This window comes from Lolium rigidum, unplaced genomic scaffold (genome assembly GCF_022539505.1).
Source record: "Lolium rigidum isolate FL_2022 unplaced genomic scaffold, APGP_CSIRO_Lrig_0.1 contig_33874_1, whole genome shotgun sequence".
NCBI classification, from domain to species: Eukaryota; Viridiplantae; Streptophyta; class Magnoliopsida; order Poales; family Poaceae; genus Lolium; species Lolium rigidum.
Window position 1 is genome coordinate 34698 of NW_025900251.1, and position 23462 is coordinate 58159.

General features: G+C 46.0%; 2 non-coding genes across 2 annotated transcripts; both read right to left on the reverse strand.

Annotated features, from left to right (window-relative positions):
- Positions 1-5032: 5032 nt before the first annotated feature.
- LOC124681094 lies at positions 5033-5151 on the reverse strand. The gene has a single exon (XR_006995709.1). It is a non-coding gene; the product is annotated as a U5 spliceosomal RNA (small nuclear RNA).
- Positions 5152-18622: 13471 nt separating this feature from the next.
- Positions 18623-18741, reverse strand: LOC124681095. The gene has a single exon (XR_006995710.1). It is a non-coding gene; the product is annotated as a U5 spliceosomal RNA (small nuclear RNA).
- Between the last annotated feature and the right edge of the window lie 4721 nt (positions 18742-23462).

Below are 23462 nucleotides of genomic sequence, written 5' to 3' on the forward strand. Positions count from 1 at the left end.
GAGGGTTTTCGCTGTTTTGCAAACTAGATTTGCAATAGTTCAAGGTCACAGAGAGTTTTCGGACAAATAAAACCTCAACGACCTCATGACCATTTGTGTGATTCTTAACATTATGATTATCAAAGATGGAGGGGTTTGGATTGGGGTTCTTCTTTGACAATGTTGTTACTCGTGTGAAACCAACAAGATATCCAGATCGAATCCAAGCATATGTTGAGACATATCATGACACTGAGAACTCCGGCACCCACAATTAACTTAAGGTTGATCTCATTTAGTAGCATTCGCGGATGTGGGCAATAGTCTGCCACTTATATTTATTTCATTTCGTATTCATTTATGTGTGATTTGAATAATCATTTGCATTCTAAACCATTTGTTATTTGTTTAATTATTTGGATTTAAACTACTGATGTAATTTAGATTACTGTTGTAATGTGTGATGTTTAAACCATTTCAATTTTGGTTTATATTGATGTCATATTTTCATTTTGTACACTATATCAGACATACATGCTGAAACTTAACATGATTTAAGGGATAAAAAACGTGTGGCGCGGAGCAGACCGATTTTAGCTCTTCAATCGCGTTTACCGTGCCTTTATGAGAGTTTTCAAGGATCGTGGGATAAGAGGTTTGCTAGAGCTGATCTTACTCGAAAATCTTTGGCGGAGCTGATAATAGCCATAGGCCATAGACATTGGATGAGCAAATGGTTCAGCGTCCGCATGAATTGATCAAGGAGGATTTAGATTGGAGTATCGCACGGGTACGTCTTGCTTGGCACACACCTTCTCTCTGGGGCTCGTCAACGCCATGCCATCCACCCTATGTGTAAGGATGCGCCACAGCGATTGGACAGAACAAATTGAAAACGAAGTCGGAAAATCATGGAGCACACGCCCCGAGCAGTAAGCACGATTTATCAAAGTCGGAAAGAATATGCCCCAACGGCGCAACAGCACAGGGATGCCCACCAATTTGGTGACGCGCGCTGGCTCCAAACCGACAGCGCCACGCCCGCGCACGCCGACCCGTCGAGTCGGACCAGCGCGACGCCGCCGGGTGGGTACGTGGCTCCACGCGTGGCGCGACCCCGCCACGAGGCGCGCGAGCTGGGCGACGTCGGGAATGTTCAGCAGCCGGATAAAATGCAGCAGCCACTGTGCCCCCAGTTGTCCAGAATCTCCCGCTCCCACTCCCGAAACCGACACCTACAACAACTGATCCTATCCTACAGTAGCCCAACTACTCGACGTACCAGGATCGACACTGCACTAGCAATAGAGCATGCAGTCCGTTTGCCCCACCGCGACGGCGGCCGCGCGGCCACCGCTGCGTGTCGTCCCGCGCGCCCTCGCTCCGGGGAGGCTTGGATGTTGCCAAGCACGCGTTCCGTTGGGCGGCGCTGCTCGCGGTGGGACTCTCGTCGTCACGGCACTCCGCGCGCAGTGCGGCGACGGAGCGGAGCCGCCGGTGGAGGCGCGCAAGCGCAACGACATGACCGTGGTTTCCGAGGGCGAGCACGAGGATGAGGGCCTGGCGCCGGAGCAGCTGGAGCTGCTGGAGGACGAGGCGATGGGCGGGGAGGACGAGGGACGGAGCGCCACGGACTACGACCGCCGCGCGCACATCTTCGAGGAGAGCTCGCGGGTGTTCCGGGAACTCAAGCACCGCCGCGACGGCGAAGGCGACGTGAAGGTCGGCGCTGCCGCCGGGGGCCACGGATTTTTTTTCGATAAAGGATGCTTTATTACTTTAATAAGCAATTACATCCAGCCTCTGCATAACCAGGATGCACACAGCCGTTTTGTTGTCTCAAGTTCAAAAGGATAAATAATAAAAACTAGGCGAGATACATATCGGAACGATGAATCATATAACGCCTACAGTGTAGGTGGGGCATCTATCCGTAGACTATGCTGCCACCCATGTAGGAAAAAAGTATCCCTCGCCGTAGCCTCCAACCGTGTACGGACCTCCAGTAAATATCCGTCGGTTCTCCACTCGCTGTAGAGGTAACCATGAACGGAGAATACCCGTACATCCGTAGATGACCTGCAACAAAGAATAATTTTTCTCATTAAAGATCTTGTCATTTCTACATAGCCAAAGCGCCCGGATAATCGCTAGCGCCCCCACCCTAAGAAGCAACTTAAACCTTGAATCTATACCATGAAGCCAATTGCCAAAGACATTGGCGACACTAGTCGAGAGGATACAAGGTAGACGCTACTTGGATGACGGACCATATAGATCTCGCGAACTGGCACTTGGAAGAATAAGTGTTTGATTGTTTCGTCACGATGACAAAAAACACACCGTGTACTTCCATGCCAATTCCGCTTAACAAGATTGTCTTTGGTGAGAATAACCCCACGACGAAGATACCATCCAAAAATTTTAATTTTTAATGGTATCTTCATCTTCCAAATCTTCTTATTGTTGTCAATTGGTAAGTCGAGAAAGAAGGATCGCATTGTAGAAAGATTTTACGGAAAAGGTACCATCTACATGAAGGTTCCATCTAAATTCGTACGGTTCGGGTGATAAATGAATATCTCCGAGCCGTTGAATTAGGGAATTCCATGCCACAAGTCTTTGTCCAAGTAAAACCCGTACGAACGTCACATTCGGAGGTGAGGTAGCCATTACGGTAGCAATGGTATCACCTTGGCGACGAGCAATCCTATACAAAGCAGGATATCTGTTCACTTAAGGGTGCATTGTCTAGCCAAGCATCTTCCCGGAACCGTATCCGTGCTCCATTCCCGATTGAGAAAGTACCATGGCGAAAGAATACATTTTTTGTCGCCATAAGACCAGCCCGAAGTGAGAATCCCCGGGTTTCCAAACCACTTGGGATAATGTCTTCGAACCGATATACTTTCTCCGAAGAATAGTTTGCCAAGTCCCATCCTCGGTAAGTAGCTTAAACAGCCATTTACCCGGAAGAGCTGAATTCTTGACCTCCGGGTCATGAACTCCAAGCCCTCCTTGATCTTTGGGACTACAAACTATACTCCACTTAACCGATCGATATTTCTTTTTCTCGTTGTCCCCTTGCCAAAAGAATGCGGATCGATAGTAATCGAGTTTATGCGGAATTCCTTTCGGTAGGATGAAGAATGATAACATATACGGTACCATATTTGTGAGTACCGAATTAATGAGTACCAATCTTCCTCCCAGGGACAACAATTTACCTTTCCAACTACTAAGGCGTTTTTGTAATCTTTCTTCCACTAATTTCCATTCCGCAATTGTAAGTCTCCGATAATGAATCGGAATACCCAAATAACGAATAGGAAATTGGCCTTGCCCGCAACCAAACAACTCGTATACGGAGCCGTATCGTTTTGGGCATCACCGAAACAGAACAATTCGCTTTTATGGAAATTGATTTTCAATCCCGACAACTGCTCAAAAGCCGCCAAAATTAATTTCAGATTTTGAGCTTTTTCAAGATCATGATCCATAAACGAGAATTGTATCGTCGGCATATTGAAGTATAGATAAACCACCATCAACCGGATGTGGAATCACTCCTTCAATCGGCCATCGGCCTTGGCCCGCTCTATGAGTATAGCCGAGCATATCCGCTACAATGTTAAACAACATCGGTGATAACGGATCCCCTTGGCGTAACCCTTTTCGTGTTTGGAAATAGTGGCCGGTGTCATCATTAACCCGGATTGCGACACTACCTCCATACACAAAATCATTTATTAGAGCGCGCCACTGCGGGAGAAAAACCTTTCATCCTGAGTGTCTGCTGTAGGAAAGACCACTTAACTTTATCATACGCCTTTTCAAAATCTAGTTTTAAAATAACCCCATGTAATTTCTTAGAATGCATCTCATGTACCGTCTCATGCAAGACCGCCACTCCATCAAGGATGTTCCTTCCTTGCATAAAGGCATGTCTGTGATGGCTGGACAACATGATCCGCAACCGTATTAAGTCTAATGGTGGCCACTTTCGTGAAAATCTTGAAACTTACATTTAAGAGGCAAATAGGTCTATATTGTTGAATCCTTTCTGCCTCATTAACTTTCGGTAACAAGATTACTTCACCAAAATTTAGACGAAATAATTCTAGTTGTCCAATGTGTAGGTCACTCGAACAAATCTAGAAGGTCCGATTTAATCGTATCCCGGAAAGTTTGATAAAACTCCGCTTGGAAAACCATCGGGACCCGGTGCTTTGTTGCATTCCATTTGGAAAATTGCCTTCGAACCTCTTCCTCAGTATAAGGTGCGGTTAGTAGACCATTTTCTTCCATAGAAACTTGGGGTATATCGTCCGTTAAGTCCTCATTAAGAGAGAAGGTGCTCTCCTCCGGAGGACCAAACAGACCTTTATAGTAATTAGTAATGTAAGATTTAAGTTGCTCATGGCCTTCAATCAACCCTTCATCTTGAATAAGAGAATGAATACGTTTTTTCCGATGTCTCCCATTGGCTAAGCCATGGAAATATCGCGTATTTGAATCTCCTTCCAATATGAATTGAGCTTTGGAACGTTGATACCATTTGAGTTCCTCCTCGCGAAGAAGACTCGCCATCTGTGCATTTGATTGATTTTTAAGTTCAATCTCTTGCGTAGACAACGGTCTAACCTCCGCAACAGCCTCAAGCTCATCAATTACATTTGATAAGCGAGCCAACGGTCTCGTTATCCTATGGGCCACGGATGAAGCAGCACGCCACCGACAGCTAGCCCCACATCTGTAGCGAGAAGTCACTAGTCACTCCTAACTCCCAAGCGGAAAGTGCTCTACGATCTGTGTGTAACCCACCACGTGTTTTTGATGCATCTTCTATTAATCGCTGTATGGACGTTCCTTTCACGCCATCGATCTGGTGGAATGAGTACGACACCGTGATTGAAAATGATCGGTGCGATGAACTGTGTACCTCTGCCTACCTCTTCTGAAATGTTGTCAAACTTGAACACATATAGGCAAAGTTACTTCAGAAATTTTTTACTGTCAAACTTGGCGCAATGATTAGGATTGCATTGTGGGGTTCCTCCAAACAAGGAGAATCCCCTCTAAAAATTAGAGTATGCTGCTAATTGCAGTGTGCACACGGTATTCTTTAGTAAAAGGCGAAAGAATAGTTCGCTTTGTGCCCGCTGCGCAGCTGCTTGCTCTTTCAGATCTTGCCTTGGCTCTCCTAATATAGCATTCGCTCCAAGCGCTCAAACATCCAATTACCGATGTGGGACTAATCCATCCCTGGTAGTGTTTATGTCTTGCTGCAAGCCGCATGTTTGGGCTTATATGGAGTAGGCAGCGGAATTTGCGGCCTGGTAAACCCAGTGGGCTTATGGGCCGGGTGATAGTTCCCGGAGCATGGAAAAATGCTCACGAGCCTGTTTGAACATGGTCCCACCCGATGCTTCTCCTCGTTAGCCGCAGCCCGCAGGTGCATCAACTGAATCGAAGCTTCGTTTGGCTGTTTGTGTGATTGTGTCAGTTCCACCACGACATTCATCTTTGCCTCTCATATGTCAGTACAATAGCAAGGACCAATCAGAAGAGAACCAATTAAGGGGAGAAGAGACTCAACGAGATGGAGAAACCAATAGATAAATCTAGATATATTGGTAGATAAATCTTAGCCATGATTCATGCAAATGGTAGATAAGTCTAGATATAAGATATTTGTATGGAATGTTCTTGATATATAAGATTTTGTAAACATAGTTTCAGGATTTCTTACGTGTGTCAAATAACCAACGGTCTCGTTATCCTATGGGCCATGGGGTGCCCTTCCCTCCCACGTAACTAAGCAAGCAAGACAAACATATAAGAAATGGAGCAAACATGAGTAACAGAAGTTGAGATGGTCATGAGGTTGTCACACTCGAGTTAGATAGCCTCAATAAAACATTGTGTTTTGTACCAAGTTTATTCTTATTCTATACGTATCAGTTTGTACATGAGCTCGGTGCTTGCATTTGAGAGCAAATAAATCTTTTGATGCAGTTCCACCTTGATTAAACTACTTTGACCTTGCGAATTCACCATTCATCACTTCACATTCTGTAACCATCAAGCAAAAATGTGTAAAGGACTGGAGGGCACATATTTTTGGTATATAATTAAGTTCGTTATCTTGTTCAAATAATTATATACCATAATGGTGATTCCATTTTGCGATGCATATACACACTAGGAGAAATGAGGTCAATTACATTGATTGTAGAAAGGAGTAGTTTTAGGGTAATGAGCAGAGCCAATATTTAACTTGTTGGTTGTTGTTCCGCACGGATGATGCATTTGAAGTAACTTTGCACGACAGTAGTAGCCAATGTATGCATCATTAGTATTTACCTAATAGTTATCTTATAGATTGGATCCATGACAAAGTTTGTTGACAATCTAAACACGTTGTCCTCATCTTCAGGGAAAATATTATGAAGTGGCAACATCAGTCAACTATCACTAATGATACTAATTCAAACAGAAACCAAAGAAATTAAAAATCAAATATTGTACTACTCATGAATTTGTTTTTGATAAAAAATTATACATTTTTTCCTGAAAAATATGCAAATGATTTATTTTGGTCAAATATAGTGCTAACAAAAGCTCATATGAAAGATATATATCCTTTCATTAGATATTCAATTTAGTTATGGAAAAAAATCATTGACAAAGTTAGATGAAAACCAATAGATGCCATAAAAATTTCTGGCAATGGGTTGACAAGTTATTTAAATTGATCTTACGATATGATGAGAGTCGCAAAAGATTATGGAGGTGGGGACCCCGAGGGGATCTGGTCGGAGAAAATAAAGGACGATGGTTTACCTAGGTTGATTCCAAAGTAGATGATGGGTAATATTCCTACATCGCTCTAACAGGACGGTTTGGTTAACACAACACGTATATCCGCTGAGCAAGATGGTCAATCACAACATAAAAAGTGTCCTCGATGCTCCATGAGTGACATAGAATAAGGTCTTAGAACATCTCTAGCAGATGCCCCATCTGGTGCTGCAACGGTAGTTTTTTCGGTTTTGGGCTATAAACACACCCAAATAAATACTCCATTTTAGCGTGCATCGCAATTTTGGATCGGGGATACTCCATCATGGCCCGAGAAACCCCTACTTAAGGCAGCCACAAGGGTTCGGATGGGGTAAACCCCCATTTCCCTTCGCCCCCTCCGCCCGTCGCAGGCTATCGCTCCGCCTCCAATCGACGGCATTACCCATCTCCGTTCCCAAATCTCCGCCGCCACCGCGCTCTCCTCCACCTCCTCTACCTCCACGCGAGATGACGCCGACCAATTCGGCACACGGGCACGGGTCCGGCTCGGCGAGGAGGAAGCCGGAGACGATGGCGCAGCTTGCCACACACCTATCGGAGCAAGCACACTATCTCGGCGCAATCTACGCTCGTCGGCGTGGATTGGCATCCTGCCGTACGGTGCGAACAATGGAGAGGAGGGCCGCCTCCCGGTCGCTTAGTCATGACCGATGAGCGCGACCCTGCTCCACCTTCGCAGCTTGAGCTGACGAGCAGGGACGAGGACCCGACGGAGGATACTATACACCACCTTGCCATGGCGCGCCGCCAATCCAATCGCATCGTCGTATCCCACATTTGGGAGAAGGCAAAGTGGCGCCAAGACGAGGAGAAGGAGGCGCGCAACCTCCGACATGTGAAGCTGCAGTCCATCCGCATGGAGATGGCGCGCCGCGGGTACATCATCGTGGACTAGTCCGACACCTCCGACGACAACGAGGATGAGACTAGCGACGAGTGCGTCGAGTGAAGCGCTGCCGGCGCTGATTCCCCAAAGTCCCGGTGAGGTTGCAACCCCCGGGTAGCTAGGTGTTGTGTGTAGGAACTTACAGTGTAGTTCCTCTTTTGTAAAATTTGTGTAAAAATGGTGTTATTTGTGTGAATCGGAAGAACTAGTTTGAATTCGCTCCAAAATTGATTTGCTCGTGTTTTAGGGTATCTGTTCCGCCGCCTCTGTTTTTCACCTGCGAAGTGCACATGCATCATCCCTTATCCGCTCCATGCAGTATGGGGGTCTGCTAGAGATGCTCTTATGAGAAGTATTTTTGCCCGCCCAGAGTTGATGGAGGATGAGGGTTGGAACGCCACGGATGGCCGCGCACACATCTTTCTAGGGGAGGTCGCGGATGTTCCGGGTCCTCAAGCAGCGCATCGACAGTGAAGGCGACGTGAAGATCGACTAGGCAATTTTGACAAAAATAACCTATTTGTGAAAGAAAAGGACGGACTAACCGTATGATCAAACTATTTCACCGAACTAACCCTTTTGTGTGGCGCCCTTGCCATCGGCGCCACACCTCACTGTGTGGCGCCCTTGCGAGCGGCGCCACACATCCATGCCAACGTGGCGTGGTCGACGCTGCGCGCCGTTGACCGGCCGACGTGGCAGGACGTGTGTCACCGTTCGCATGGGCACCACACATTGAAAGTGTGGCGCCGTTTAGAAGGGCGCCACACATCCACTTATGTGTGGTGCCCGCGCCCGCCCCAGCCCGACCCCTCCTCTCTTCTCCTCTCTGTTTCGGCTCAAGAACAAGGCGGCCCGACGGTTCCTCCTCCGCCCCACCCTCTCTCCCCATCAAATCCACCACCAAATCCTCATATTTGGCCGGGCATTCTCATCCCAATCCCTTCCTCAAGGCATTCTTCCTTGATCCTCTTCGTTTCATCCATTATTTTCTCGGATTTAATTCGATTTAGACATGGAACCCTAGATATGAAAATCTTAGAACTTGAATCCATGTGCTCATGTATGTGTTAAAATCCATATTCTCATGTATCTATGTGTATAAACCCTAGATTTGTTGGAACCCAAGACATCAAATTTCAATGAATGTGTAGGAACCCTAGATATGTATGTATTCATATTCTTATGTATGTATATATATGTATGTGTGTGTTGACACCCTCGATTTCTTTGAACACTAGATATATTCTCATATTTGTTAGTGGAACCAAAATTTAGAACATGTATGGTCACAAATATGGTAGTTCGTATTGTTTGTATTTGTGAAAAAATGTAGTATGGTTACCAACTTTGAACTCTAGCAATTGCATCTGCTGACTTTCTAACTCTGAATTTCATGTCACAGCGCACTTCACAGAAGTTGCGGCGCTTAGGTAACTTGTTTGGTTGCCGTGACGGCGAAATTGCTACATCATCTTCTGAAGAGAACGTCGCGGTGCGGAGGTATGGACATTTCTACATCATGACCGTGAAACATATTCTTAGTAATTTCAGTTTTTCCTGACCATTTGTTCATGTTTGGCAAGATTCCTGACGACGGCAATCTTACTCAAGCTCATAAGGACCCGCATTTCAAAAGTTCTGCTTGACAGTTGAAGCCTAGGGGCAAGGCTCCGAATTGTTACACTCCGGACGATTATGTGAACCGAGGAAGGAAGGCTGTGATTGAGTCCGATGAGGAGCCACCGCGGAGATCAGCTTTGAGGAGGATGAGGAACGACGAGCCGTCATCTTCAGAGGAGGAGGAGCAGGAGGAGCAGGAGGAAGAAGAGCGACCGTCGCATTTCGAACCATGTCGTCATTGCTACGTGTTGTTTGAATTCTATCTTAAAATGTATGAATCTATGTGCTATGATGTGTGCTATGATGTTTGCTATGTCTATGATGCGTGTATAAAATTGCTATTGATATGAATATGTCACTTTGCAACCATGTTAGGTCATTCTCTATTTTTTGTACACAAGTAAATGTGTGGCGCCGATGCCATGGCCGCCGCACTTCACTATGTGGCACCGATGCCATGAGCGCCACACAACTCAACTTATATCTTCAAAACATCCAGGGGCTCCGGACGCTTAGTCCTTAGCCGTTTTGGCGACCCTGTTTGTGTGGCGCCAATGCCATGGGCGCCACACTTCACTGTCTTGGTTGCAAACAACTCCAAAGCTTTGTCTTGTGACCCGGTCACCGTCTCCTTGTAAATGGACCAACGTTGCTCGGAGTTGATACGCATTGTCTTCCAACGGGTGTGCATTCCAAGCCCCACATTATGTCTTCCCTCTAGCTCAACACCATCATTTGGATCATTCCAATTCAACTCAATCCTCACTTGTGCTACCACCTCGGCAAAGCTAGGGTTACGGTCAAACACCAAGTCAACCTCTTCCGGGTCCGGCTCTAGGTTTTCCTTCAAAAAAGCATCCTTGTCCACATGATAAACATGAACAATTCTTTCCATCCCCCTAGCATAATGTGAACAACACATACATACATGTGTTCATTAGTTACCATAATCAACACAAATCAACATAGGGTTTATACCCATACAACCTAGCCCTACCACTTGTCCTACTTCAACAAACTCTAAGATCCAACCATATCTAGATCCACCCTCAAATCAACTTAGGGTTTCACATCTAGGGTTTCACATGTAGATCCAACCGAATCCATCAATTTATTGGATGAAAAGAAAGAAAAGGGAGGAGATTACCTCAAGGAACGGGTTCGAAACGATCTCCACTGATAGATCCAACGAAATCCACCAAGATTTAAGAGGGATTTGGGTGGGGGAGAGAGGTGGGGTGTAGCTGAACAGGAAATAAGGAGGGGTTGGGCTGGGCCGGGCGTGGGCGGTAAGGGCGCCACACATCTTGCCACGTCGGTTGGTCAACGGCGCGTCGTCGATCGCGCCACCTCGACATGGATGTGTGACGACGTTCGCATGGACATCACACAGAGAGGTGTGGTGTCAATGGCAATGACGCCACACAAAAAAGTTAGTTCGATAAAATAGTTTAGCCAGAGAGTTAATCTATACCTTTTTTCACAAATAAGTTATTTTTTATTAAAATCGCCGATCGACGCCGGCGTCGGGGCCACGACTGAAGCAGCAGGCCAAGTCGCCAACTTCTTTCAGTGAGAAGTCACTCCTAACTCCAAAGGGAAAGTGCTCTAGATCTGTGTGTATCCAGCACGTGTTTTTCATGTATCTTAGTAGGACGACCATTGTATGGAGGTTTCTTTGGCCATCGATGAGGGCATCTTGGTGACCCAAATCGAACGTGTTGGTTAGTTTGAAGGGATTTCTATTTTCGTGCCCTCCGGTCCTTAGTTGTACTCAGTTTTCCCCAGCTCCTTAGTTTTTCCTCAGTTTTCCCCAAGCCCTTGTTTGAAACCCGCAGAAGCAGCTCAGACGGCGGGATTCCCGTTGTTCTGTCACGTGTGGGGCCGCGTCTTGTGGGGCCGAGTCGTGTGGGCCCGCGTCGCGTGGGGCTGGTAGAAAGGGACCGCGTGGGACGGGACGAGAAGCGTTTGGTTGCACGTGAGCAGGAGCTGGGTTCTGTCTCTCTCGGCCCCAAATTGGCATCCCTATTAAGTGCACATTTTTCCCCTCTTTCTCTCTGTCCTTTTCACCAAATTAGTATAAAATCTAGAGAAGCTTGCATTTCTGACTTTCTTCAATTATTTGTGCCTTTTGGCCCTCGTTGTTTGCCCAATATGGCAGCAAATCTAGTACTCCCTACGGTTCATATGTATGTAGTTAAATCTAGAAGCAAATCTCCGGGATAATGTACGATAAATTCACGGTCATAGTAAATCAAGAAAACTAAGTACGGCCAACAAAATATAGTAGACTAGGGATAGATAATCCCTAGATAATATGGATAGATAATAGGCTGCATACACGGCAGCCAACATAGTAACGAGGTTCTTCACGAGCACCATCATACTAACATAACAACAAGGGATCCCTAGCTAACAACAAAGGGATCCCAACAACAAACTAGGAGGCAGCGAGCAGCAGCAGCTACGTCCGGGACTCCGCCTACCCCATCTGGCTCTCCCTCCACTTGTTGCTCTTGCTCCCCTTGGGAGCCTTGGGCTTGAGCGGAGGCATGCGCCCGGCGGAGATCTCCACCCGCTGCAAGCTGCGGAGGTGCATGCCGAGCGCCCTGTGCTTGGCGCGGAAGGAGTGGACGTTCACCGTCGTGCCGACCTTGGGGAAGGTGTTGCTGATGTTCTCGGCATGCGTGACGAGGCGGTTGAAGTCCGTGGCGCCGAGTCTCTGGTGCGGAAGGGGCACCTGTACACCTCCTTGGCGAAGTAGGAGATGTGCTGGCCGACCTGCAGCCTCCGCGGCACACGGCGAGTCTTGACGTCCTCCTGCTCTTCGTCGGCTGCCGACGTCGCTGCCGGACATCTGATCCATATCAAACGAGAAACTAGTGAATGAGTTGCAACGATGACTAACGTACATGATAACAAAGTTAAGAAAAACAGAGTCAGCCTCGGTTAGAGTGGACATGATTATATATCTACGGGGAAGGTGTAAGCGAACTAAAGCTCATGCACAACAGATTTGTACACAGCAATGGTTCGCTGAACCCTCCCTGTAAAAATTTGTGCCCAACCATTCATCATAGGCAAAGAAACAGATTCTAGATCTGAACTAGATCTGAACTTGAACACATTCGAGATTATTTGCAAAATTAAACGGTTGATATCTTTTGATTAGTGCATAAAATAACTGATTGAGATCCCATGATTACTTGCATAAATTAACTGATTGAGATCCAATATTACTTGCATAAATTAACCGAACAGCCGAACCCCAAATCAAGAAGTGATCAAAACAAAATGGAATAAAATCGGCGCAGATATTAGCCCAATACTCATCCATCTACGGATCCATCTACACCAGCAAAAATAGGGTTCAAAAAGGAATGGGGAACAAAAAAGGAAGCAAACCGTAGTTACCTCGTTCCATGGGTCCTCCGGGGAGGTGTCGTAGGGGTTCGGGGGCGGGACGTACGGCACGGGGTCGTAGGGGTCCCATCCCGCCGGGATCTGGCGCCACCGGCGGCGGCGGCCTCCGATGCACCGGCGACGGCGGCGGCGGCGGCGGCGTCGTCCGTCGAGGGACGGGGCCGAAGATGGAGGCGTCGCGCTTCGAGCCAACCTCGACGATGGGATTGGCATTCTCCTTGTCCATCTCTCCGGCGGAGGAAGAGGAAGAGGGAGAGGGAGAGGGTTTTTGCTTTGGAGAAGATGATGGGACGTGGGAGAGAGTTGGCGATGCGTGAGCGAGTGAGAGTGACGAGAGACGAGTGCGAGGAGGCGTCTATAAAGGCGAGGGGTGGTTAATGCGACCCGCGTCCTACGCGTGCACGGGTGCACGTGCGCACGTCTTGGACTTCGCACGCGCGACACGCGTCCATGATTGCACGTCTCGACTTCTCCACCGCGACCCGCGTCTACGCGTCAACAATTGCACGTGTCCTCGAGTCTAACCCTGGAAATTTAGATATACTCAGGTATACCCTCGAGTCTTATACTAGCATTTTTGTGTGCTCAATTTTCCCCTTGAGTGCTAATACTGGCTAGTGCAATATACTCAGTTTTACCCTCAAGTGGCTGGTCAACAGAGAGTCAACAAATGGGATTAACTAGTTAAATGAGTCATTTAATGTGCAAAAAAATCCTAAAAAGAGTGGCACTTACTCATGGAGTCTTTACCACAAATTGACACTTCTCAAATCATAGATAAATCATAGATAAATCAAGTTTTACCACAAATTGCCACTTCTCAAATCACCTAGTAGCTATGAAGGTGCATGGTTTTCCACAATAAGCCCTTCCCAAAACAGCTTCCCCCAAATCATACTTTGTCTAAATGAGGCCACAATTCTCACACTGATGTATATTGGTATTGCAAATAGTTTGAGGTAGGCCAAGATGGGTTTCATTGTACAAAACACGCATTTTCCATTTTTTAAATCTCATATTTGAATCCCTTAGTCTATTTACTACTCAGGTGCCCTTGGTTTCTTGATAGTACTCAGTTTTTCCCTCTCTCTTCACAAATTCTCGCAGACGTGCATCATCGCTCTGATTGGTCTAGCCCATGTCACGCGGATCGTGCCCACCGACCGTTGATCGTATGATATAGGGAACGGGCAGGATAACCCCTCTCTCTCTCTCGTTGGCGGTTAATTAGCTTCCACCCTCTAAGTATGCTTGAAGGGCGGTTTTACGTATTATTTTTCACGCGCTAAAAATTATAAACTGTTTTAGGCGTTATTTTTCACGCAAAAAATGATAAACCATCACCGATTTGTTGTTACCATTACTTTTCACGCAAAAAAATGATAAACCATCACCGATTTGTTGTTGCCATTACTTTTCACGCAAAAAAATGATAAACCATCAATAATTTGTTGTAGCCATTACTTTTCACGCAAAAAAAATGATAAACCATCACCGATTTGTTGTTGCCATTACTTTTCACGCAAAAAATGATAAACCATCAACAATTTGTTGTAGCCATTACTTTTCACGCAAAAAATGATAAACCATCAACAATTTGTTGTTGCCATTACTTTTCACGCAAAAAATATGATAAACCATCACCGATTTGTTGTTGCCATTACTTTTCACGCAAAAAATGATAAACCATCAACAATTTGTTGTAGCCATTACTTTTCACGCAAAAAATGATAAACCATCAACAATTTGTTGTAGCCATTACTTTTCACGCAAAAAATGATAAACCATCACCGATTTGTTGTTGCCATTACTTTTCACGCAAAAAAATGATAAACCATCAACAATTTGTTGTAGCCATTACTTTTCACGCGAGAAAAAACCTAATTTGTTACAAAAGCTGGTTTCGAGTGAGACCTAACCAAGTTTGGCATACATGATGGCATACCTATAACAGCAAGGAATATCTAAAAGGGAAAGTTTCAGAAAATTTAGGGTGAAAATGATGCCATACATGATGCTGTTTTTCGAGGTTTTGACCTGAAAATGAATTGGGTATTGTAAAGGGAAATAAAAAGTTCGAAAAATGTAAAAACGAAACAATCTATCTATCTATGTATAGAAGATCAGCTGTATGAAATTTGAGGTTATTTAGAGAAGGTAGAAAAAATCACCTTGTTAGAAAAGCTGGTTTCGAGCGAGACGAAACGGCATGCGCTTAAGCAAAGTGATTTTTTCGAACATCTCCAAATGACCCCAAATTTTTACATACATGATGCCATACGTGTAACAACAAGGAACCCTATCTAAAAAGTGTCAAAAAAGTTTGCCCAACCGTATAGCTCTATCAAAAAGAACCTCACCATGGCGCTAGTATAATTTTGGGATAGTTACAAACTTTCGTTACCTAACCTTCAACATGAAACTTGTTTCAAATTCATTTTGGCCTACAAGAAACAAATCCCAACTTGATTCGAGCACCACAGCCTCCAAACGATGCCGATGCCGATATCGGCATGGTCAGAACGGCTATGTTCGCCGCCACTGCTAGGTCAACGTCGGGATGCACCCTCAATCCCGTCCCCTCATTCGATCAACGACACACTAGAGATACCGCCGAGGCCAATGCCGAACGTACATGCTGATGCCAATGCCGATCATGCATGCACGCCGGCTGTGGGCACGGCCACGCCGACCCGCTATGCTTGGACGCCACGGACCGCCGCGAGGTCTTTCCCTTCGCCACCACACTCTCCTAGCACCCACCTATACACGCCGAGAAAGGAGAGACACTAGTTTTCTCTACATTGCTCGCGTTCGTGTCCGACACGGTCGGTCAAAGTTTTGAGGTGGTCGTCGATGTCGTCGACCATTTCTTCTCTTCTTTGCATGGTTAAACGCGTCTAGTTCATATCTATCTAATGCGTCTGGTCTCGCCTCATGCAGTTCTTTGTGGACGTCGATCTCATCTCGGCACCCCGCATGCCACCTCCTCCGTGCCATCGCTGTAGAGCTCCGTTTAAAAATCTAATCCTACTCGTGTATTGCCCCTTGTATCAGCGTCATGGCCCCACTTGTCATTTGATATACCGAAGCCCCACTCGTTCGCGTTTTGGTCAGGGATACGGCGATGCTTACGGTCAAACAAAGATGGATGGTCGACGTGTCTTTGCGGGCTCTACGTGGCCCCACTAGTCAGAAGATAACGGTCAACCGTCGGGCAACCGGCCGTTACATCACGTGTGATGGTTTCAGACAAACGCTTGGGTAAAACTGAGGAAAAACTAAGGAGCTGGGGAAAACTGAGCACAACTAAGGACCCGACGGCACGAAAATAGAAATCCCTAGTTTGAATGTGGCTGTTTGGATGGCCGCGCGGATACGTAAATAGGTGGATCTGGCCGTCGGTCCGTTTGAGTCGCGCACTGACCCCAATACGCGGGCGCATTCCAAATGTCAAATATAACCAAAATAAATAAATAAAGGAAAAAACAAAAACAAATTAAATTTAAACTAGCGTTCATTTAACTTAGCCCTATTTTGGTCAATTTTCACACAAAAGAAAGCCATATATGGGCTTTAAACTAAAAAAAGGAAACCCTACTCCAGGGTTTGGGACGTGGTGGCCGCCGGTGCGCCACCCTACTCCCAGTAGTACTCGTCGTCGTCATCATCGATGATGACGACACCCCCCGGCGGCGATGCGCTGTTCCGGCTGGACACGCCGGAGGGAGCAGGGGACTCCGGCCAGGGCGACCACTCCGGCCAGCGCCACCGCGTCCTTCTGCCGCTGCTCCGCCTCGTGCCGGAGCGCGGCTAGGCGCTCCTCCTCCCCCTGGAGCGCAGCCTGGCGTGTGGCCTCCTCCTGCCGGCGCGCCATGGCGAGGAACGCCCACGCCCCGGCGTCCTCCTAGGCCTTCCTGGCCATCTCCTCCAGCGCGGAGGCGCGCAGCGCCTCGGTGAGGTGCGGCCATTTGGCCAGCTCCTCGAGGTCGTTCAGCTCGCTTCGGGACCATGGCAGCGCGGAAGGTCGAGCTCGTGCGGCCGGAGTGGAGTGGTGGAGTGGGGACTGTATAGGGACAGTCCCCCTCCCCAGTCCACATTTAATAGGGGGCACCGACAGGTGGGCCAAACACGCAGATTAGACGGACACGTGAGGACGCCGCGTGCCATCCGCGGCCACGCAAACCTAGCCCAGATTTGGGCCGAGTTTGGGTCGTCCCGGACACCGCGGCCATCCACATTTGCGATGCGTGGCCGCGTTGGACTGCGGTTTTGTTCGTTTGGACTATAGCTGAGAATTTATCGGGCCGGGCCGGGCCTCGGGCCAGGCCGACCAAGGCCCGATGCGGAAAATCTCGGCCCAGGCCCGGCCCGGCCCAACCGTCGGGCCGAAAAATGGGCCCAGGCCCGGCCCATCACATAGAAAGCCCGTCGGGCCTCGGGTCTCGGGCCGGGCCGCTTCACTAAGTTGCACAAAATGATGGCCCAGGCCCGGCCCATGCTGACCATCGGGCCAAAAAATTAGGCCCATGCCTAGCCCGGAGGCATGGTCGGGTCAGGCTTGGCCCGGGAATTTTGGACCGGGCTGGGCCGATCAGGCCGGGATGCCCATGGCTAACTATAGTTTGGACCCATCCAGACGCGTGGGCGCGGGATGGGTCGCCACGTTAGAGATGCCGTGATAGAGCCATCTCCAGAAATTTTTTAAAAGTATCATAATTCATAACTAAAGCATTTATATAAGTTTTAATATGTGTTTTTTCATTAAATACTACTCCCTCCGTCCCGGTGCACGTACGCAGTTTAAGACAAACTTTGACAAACTATTTGGTCAACAAAATATAAATTTTATGTCTATAAAATCTATATCATTAGATTCGTATACAAAAAAGCTTTCCAATGATATAGTTTCTTGACATATATTTCATTTTTTTTTATCAAAATAATGGTCAAACCATTTTCTTAATCTACGTGCACGTCTGTTAAACTGGGACGGAGGAAGTAACAACAATATAAAATATTGATGCCAATAAAGTAAAGATTATGATGAAATAATAAATTTAACTCATATTCTACTGATATGATTTATCATCTCACTTCTTCATAACTTCTCCAAGAAAGTATCATTTTCAAGTGCTATTGTGGCCAACCATTTGAGTATTTCTTTCGTCATAGAAAAACTCATTTGCAAGTACAACAATAAAAGAAATTTGAAATAGAGAGTGAATTTTGTACTTACACGCATGAGTGGTAGAAAATCTTGGACATCTAAAGTGTTGATGCAGATGCATATTGGACAATGAAGACAAAACCTAGACAAGTTACAATGGAATTACGTAACGAAAATAATTACTAGTTTTTTTTTGCGGGTAATGAAAATAATCTGTTGATGCTAATCAATTCCTGCTTGGCTGCTTGTATACTTACAAAATTGATCGAGTATCAATGATGAGTTAACAGGTGAAGAGGGGGTGATGGAGTGGTTCGGTCCCTTACACGATTCCGTTCGCAAACTTTCGAATTGGCGAAGATGGCTTCTGCCGTTCTTCGCATGTCAGCCAGGCAGCGTTTCCCTGGGGAGGGAATTTTTTGTCTCAAGGCTTTGCCTTTCTTAACCGGAGAGACTGTACTGACACTGGTATATCATCACAAGACACGTCGAGAAAAAGGAGAGCCTGCCTGTTTGTGAGTGTCGGCCTACCGGTTCTGAAATATCGCTGATACAGGTGTTTGCTAAATACCAAGGCATATGTCGACACAGACTCGAGGATACAAATCTATTTCCAGCTCGGCCATGCTACCTGAGCGATTACTCCATAAATTAATTAGGTTTGCATTGTAGGGTTCCTCCAAACAAGGAGAACCCCCTTCAAAAATTAGAGTATCCTGCTAATTGCAGTGTGCACACGGTATTCTTTAGTAAAAGGCGAAAGAATAGTTCGCTTTGTGCCCGCTGCGCAGCTGCTTGCTCTTCATCGCTGGCCTTGGCCCTCATAATATACCACTCACTCGAAGCGCTCAAGCATCCAAGTAGCGATGTGGGACTAATCCCTGGTAGTCATCTCTTAACGGCAGCCGCGTGTTTGGGCTTAGATAGAGCAAAACATTGAGAAGGCCGCTGCGTTTGCGGCATGGTTAACCTAGTGGGCTTCTAGGCCGGGTGATACTTCGAGGAGTTTGAACTTGGACGTCTCCCTCGATCTCTCGCTGCACACTTTGTTTTTGTGGCAAACCATGTTGCCCACATGTGCAACGAGTGAATCTGAATCAAAGCTTATTAGGGAAATCTGAATCGAAGCTTTGGTTTGGCTATTTGTGTCAGTTCCACCAAGGTATACACCTTTGAACTTGGACATCTACCTCGGTCTCTCCCCTGAATGCCTCTCCTCACTGCCCACAAGTGCATCAGCTGAATCGAAGTTTCGTTTGGTGTTTGTGCGATCGTGTTAGTTCCACCACAGCATTCATCTTTGCCTCTGGTGTGTGAGTATGACAGCAAAGATCAATCAGAAGAGAACCCAATTAACAGGAGAAAAGACTCGACGAGAAACAATACATCTAACAAGATCCAAGCATATCAACAACAAGATGATTCGTATACACTGAGGGAACATTCAGAATAACACCATGCATACTTCAAAACATTCAGTTGGAACATTGTGAGCACTCACGACGAATTCTTAGGTATTTGGTGTAGGAGATAATAGAAAAATCCCCCATGGCAAAGTAGCTATATATCATAAAGACGTTTAATCAAATTTTAGCCATTATTCATACACATGGTAGATATTTGTACGGAATGTTCTGGATATGTAATACGTTGTAAACATAGGGTTAGGATTTCTTACATGTGTCAAATATACAACAGTCTCGTTATCCTATGGGCCATGGGGTGCCCTTCCCTCCTGTGTAACTAAGCAAGCAGCAAGACAAATAAATAAGGAATTGAGCAAACCTGAGTACAACAAGTTGAGATGATCATGAGGTTGCCACGCTGGAGTTAGATAGCATCCATAAAACATTGTGTTTTGTACCAAGTTTATTCTTACTTTATACATGAGTTGGATGCTTGCATTTAAGACATAATAAATCTTTCTATGCAGTTCCACCTTGATTAAATTACTTTGTCCTTGCATATTGAATTCACCGGTCATCGCTTCACAAGTTATAATCGTCGAGAAAAATGTGTAAAGGACTAGGGGGCATATATTTGTGATATCTTAACCTTTTATCTTGTTCAAATAATTATATACGTCAATGCACTGGTAGAAAAACGGCCATTGGTCGCGGTTCGCAACTGCCATTAGTCGCGGTTGCGCAACCGCGACCAATTATGCGCGACTAAAGGCCCGTCCACGTGGGCGGCAGGCGAGCGCCAGGGCGGAGGACCTTTAGTCGTGGTTCTTCTGGCCAGCCGCGACTAAAGGCCTCCGCAGGTTTAGGGTTTTAGCCCCCCCCCAAACCTGGTTTCTTTTTAATTTGTATTGTTTTATTTCTTTTGGGTTTTAATTTTGAAGGAGTTTCACATATTCTACGGTACTACATATATACATGCATATGAATGTACAATTTCAAACAAATTTGAAATTAGAACCAAAAAGAATTCAAGAGGAATATACAATATATATTCAATATCGGATGACCATATACAATTTTGAACAAGTTTCCATACATAATTTAGTGCATATGAAGTTCTACGTCCTCTACATAGTGTTCTCCTCTAGGATCGATGACTTCCCTCGCGAACCATCCAGCTAGTTCCTCTTGAAGTGGTCGGAAGCGAGCTTCTGGACTAAGCGTCTTCCGGATGTTATTCCTCTTGATGTTGATCTCAGACGACTGGTCGCGCTCATTGGTGTATCTCCGGATCCTCTCACAAACATAGTATCCACATAGATTGGTCCCCGGTGGCTGAATATCCCCAGTCCCGAGCACTTTGCCCTTTTAAATTGTAGCTCTTTTTTGAATTCACCGACCTTTTCATCTACGAACCGTCTCCAAACCCTACGAGGCAAAGAAAATTAAATGAACAAGAGAGTTATTAATTAGTTACTTGATATTAGGAAATGATGAACGAAATAGGCCGATCGATATAGAGCGCAAATGAATGAAAACAATTACTTTTGCATCATTTTTCTCATGTCGGCCCAAAGCGCCGCATTCATATTCAGAGAGTCGTGGACGAAAACTGTGGAGGCGTGAAATTGAATTACCATCAGAATCCAGTGGAACCTGCGGACACGATACATGCACAGTCATGCATAACTCATCGATTAGCCACATACCATGCATGGAGTAAACAAAAGAGAATGTGCATACCGGGCATTCACACTACAAGAAAAGTTGCCATGGCCGACGAAGTTCAAGTCGCGCCGTGGTTGCTGGTGCACCATGGCCGACGATTTTTGGTCCCTCCGTGGTTCATGTCAAAACTTTTTTTTCTCGTTTTTGAGGCTACCTAGCCCGACGAAAGCGGCCAAAACGTCGCGTATGGTGGCCCGGGACGTGGTGCATCGCGAATTCTCGGGTTTGCCGGCCGAGTCAACGCAAATCCGCACCGCCCAGGGATGTAGGGCCCAGATGGCAGCCTCTCTAGCATTGTTTTTTTTCTCGATCGCGCCATCTCGTTCAACGCTCTCCGATCGAGCCGTTTACGATGCAGGATCATGGGTCCCGCTTGTCATCCTCTATGAACCAAATTTCTTTCTTTTCTTGGATTTTTTTGACCCCCTGATTTCTGGCTACTTCCTTTTTCTTTTGATCCCTTGCCGCCTTGGAAACGTTGAGACCGCTGCAGCTAAATGGGACCCGCATGTCATCCTCTATGAGCAATCAACTTTCTTTTCTTGGAGTTTTTTTTGGCACCTCATATTTGGTCACTTGCCTTTTTTCTTTCGATCCCCTGCCGCCTCTCAAACGGTGATACCGCTGCTGCTAAATGGGACCCGCATGTCATCCTCTATGTACTATAAAACTTTCTTTTCTTGGATTTTTTGGCACCTCATATTTGGTCACTTGACTTTTTCTTTCGATCCCCTGCTGCCTCTCAAACAGTGATACCGCTGCTGCTAAATGTGACCCGCCTGTCATCCTCTACGTACTATTAAACTTTCTTTTCTTGGATTTTTTTGGCACCTCATATTTGGTCACTTCACTTTTTCTTTCGATCCCCTGCCGCCTCTCAAACGGTGATACCGCTGCTGCTAAATGGGACCCGCATGTCATCCTCTATGTACTATAAAACTTTCTTTTCTTGGATTATTTTTGGCACCTCATATTTGGTTACTTGCCTTTTTCTTTCGATCCCCTGCCGCCTTTGAAACGTTGAGTAAGCTGCTGGCTCATGGGTCCCGCATGTCATCCTCTACGAACAATAAAAGTTTCCTTTCTTGGAGTTATTTTTGACCCCTAATTTCTGGCTATTTGCCTTTTTCTTTTGATCCCCTGCCCCCTTTGAAACGATGAGGACGCTGTTGGCAGGTCGGTCCCACATGTCATCCTCTATGAACAATAAAAGTTTCCTTTGGTGGATTTATTTTTTACCCCTAATTAATTTCTGGCTATTTCCTTTTTTTCTTTGATCCCCTGCCGCCTTGGAAACATTGAGGATGATGCTGCCTCATCGGTCCCGCATGTCATCCTCTCAGAACGATAAATGTTTTCTTTTCTTGGATTTTTTTACCAACTGATTTTTGGTTTTTTTTTTATTTTCGATCCCCACCCGCCTTTGAAACGTTGACGACGCTGCTGGCTCATGGGTCCCTGATGTCAGCCTCCCCGTACAAGAAACATGTGATATCTTGATTATTTTGCAGACAATAAACAGTGTATTTCGCTCTGAGCTATTGCAAACGGATAAATTAAATCTTTATTTTTACAACTTATATCTTGAATCTCCTTGTTTTTTTGTTTTGGCGAAGCATAGGACTTTCCTGTTTTTTTTTTGAGAAAAATCCGAACTTTCATGTTCTGGAGTGGGCTGAAATTGTACGAGTCAAAAGGCCCAGAAGGATAGTTCGAAGGCCCAGATGTCCAGATCCAGCCCAATTGAAATCTTTCTTTTCTTGGATTTTTTTCACCCCATGATTTCTGGCTACTTCATTTTTATTTTGGTCCTGTGCCGCCTTGGAAACGTTGAGACCGCTCGCTGCAAAATGGGACCCGCATGTCATCCTCTATGTACAATAAAGTTTCCTTTCTTGGATTATTTTTGGCTCCTGATATTTGGTCACTCGCCTTTTTCTTTCGATCTCATGCCACGTTTGAAACGTTGAGGAATCTGCTGGCTCATGGGACCCGCATGTCATCCTCTATGTACAATAAAAGTTTGATTTCTTGGATTTTTTTCACCCTCTGATTTTTGGCTATTTCCTTTTTATTTTGATGCCATGCCGCCTTTGAAACGTTTAGTAAGCTGCTGGCTCATAGGTCCCACATGTCAGCCTGTATGAACGATAAAGCATTCCTTTCTTGGAGTTTTTTTGACCCCCTAATTTCTGGCTACTTTCATTTTCTTTTGATCTCAAGCCGCATTTGAAACGTTGGGACCACTGCCGCACAATGGGACCCGCATGTCATCCTGTCAACACCCGGATTTTTAAGTCCAGATGCCTATTATGTCATTCATCGCAATCCCAGGATAATGTTGTTGCGAGGCATAATAGTCGAATATCACGATCATTAT